Here is a 2,250-nt window from a genome sequence, read left to right as displayed (position 1 = left end):
TTGCAAGACAGTAATCTCTCTGTTATCTTCAAACAAAGGGAAGGCGTGGCTTCTACAGTTCTAGTGCGTTCCAGGGGGATTTGGGCACTGTTGTGCTTATAATTAAGTCCTGCTTCTGCTCCTCAGTTTTTCCAGTTCCCTTGCTGCAGGAGACAAGAGTCTCTTTAGAAGCTTCCAAAGAGGTCTCCTAACTCTTACCCTGTAACATGGCGATTATTGACCCTAATCTTTTTTTGTCATTTTCGATGCATCAGCGGCACTCAGCAAGAGCCACCTGATTCCATTGTTTTATGATTTCTACTTCCACTAAACCTCCCCAGTGCCTGTGATAGTGGACTTGCCAGTGCCTCCTCTTCCCCCGGTATCCCACCCAGTGCCTAGCTGGGGTGAGGCTTTAGTACTTGCACTACAGCACTGTGCTCTGTGGGAAGCCGTCCAGAAGACACCCACAACCACTGACAGAGTTTGCTTTGCCGGTTGACTCACAGACAGCCCAGCTCCAAAATGCCATGCTACAGTCCACGTGCTAAACCACTCCCAGGTCCAACTCTGTTAGGTGGGATTCCCCAGGAAACTTGTTAAGAGATGCGATTTTTTGTATGGAAAGTTTACTGTGACATATTCTGGAGGCAATGTCTATGAGGGAGTAAATGGAAGAGAAGTGGGCAGAGACAATCTGAGCAGTGATGTGGTTTTCACAGAGACTTGGGCAGTCCCACAGAAGTGCTTGAGCTGGGGTGCCCCTTCAGGTGTCTCAAACTGAGGCCAAAGGGCTTGGTCTTTGTTCCTCTGTATAAAACCCATAATTGAATGTGGGCTGTCTTGGAGGTGGGAGGGAGTGGCATAACATTGAGCAAGGCAGCTCCCTTCAGATAAGGACAAATCTTAGGGAAGGGCCCGGCTGTGGATTGTCAACTGCCAACATTCCGGGCAGCAGGGTTAGGAGAGCTTCAGATAGAAGGAGGGCTCTGAGGGTCCACCACGGCACCCACAAGAGCAGCCTGTGGTGCTGGCTAGTAGAGAAAATAAACATTAACCAAGCAACCCAGCCCTTGGCAAGTAGAATTGAGAAGCTAAACTGGGTAGTCTAGATGTTGTGGTTATTTTATTTTCTTGAAAGCAAGCAGGCCCCTCCACCTCTCTCATTGATAACAGTCATTCAAAGAGAGAGAATGATTGAGGGGGATATGTTTAAGTGAGTATACAGAAGTTTTAAAGTTAGAGAACTCTGCATACATGCTCCTTTATTCAATATGTGACTGAAGGAATTCATGTAAATATGTTTTGAAGGAATAACAAGTTTTAGCAGCATAATTATTCATTTAAGAAAAACAGTTTTTGAAAATATACGATCATCATAGTTTGCAAGGCAGGGAAAATTTATATAATAACTGTATCACTGGGCAGTTTTAAAATTCCAGTCAAGCAAACCTTGAGTCAAATGTATGTTTCAGCAGATGTTTTCTATATATGTATTTACTGTTTCTGTGAGGAATATGGAGTAAAAGCCTATATTTAAAAAAATACAGAAACAGAAGTCAATTTCATGTTCAGTCAATGATTATTTCTGGTGCGGGATCTGCTTTAATATATGGCAGTATCTTGAGGAGAGGGAAGCATTCACTGGTGATGTTATTATTATGGGCACTGGTTTCCTCACTTGACTCTGAAGGCCTCATTCATTCAACTAATCAGATTTGTCGTGTCTTCTTCCTGCCGAGCTCTAGGCTCTGGGGATACAAAGATGAGTTGGGCACAGTACTTTCCACATGCCCAAATTCATGTTAAGGACATAGAGCGATAATTTGAAAAAACTAATACTGTACAACAAGTGCCATAAAAGAAATATGGATGAATGTGGCGACCCAAAGATGGAGCAGCCATTTCTTCTGCGTTGCAGAAGGAATAAAAATCTTCATGAAGTTGAGTCGACTAGTCTTCTCGAGGGATAAATAGAAGCTTGCCAAGCAGAGAATCGAAGTTAATTCTACAGCACATGTTTATAAAATGGTGTTAATTCTTTGCGTAGTTGGAGTGCATGGTATACTGGGTGGAAAGATGTGCAGTGATTCAAAAAGAGACTGGGTCTTTGGTCTAAGACTAGGAAGGACTGTTTATTCCAGATTATAGAGTTTAGATTTTGTCCCATGAGTGGTAGCAGCGAACAGAGTCTTATTCAGAGCTGAGTGACATGATTGTGTTTGATTTTTAAAATGGTAACTCTGGCTGTTATGAAGTAGGAATAAATCT

This window comes from Ceratotherium simum, chromosome 13 (genome assembly GCF_057802395.1).
Source record: "Ceratotherium simum simum isolate JZ-2026a chromosome 13, ASM5780239v1, whole genome shotgun sequence".
NCBI lineage: Eukaryota > Metazoa > Chordata > Mammalia > Perissodactyla > Rhinocerotidae > Ceratotherium > Ceratotherium simum.
The sequence above is the reverse complement of the archived record's forward strand: the minus strand, read 5'-3'. Positions refer to the sequence as shown.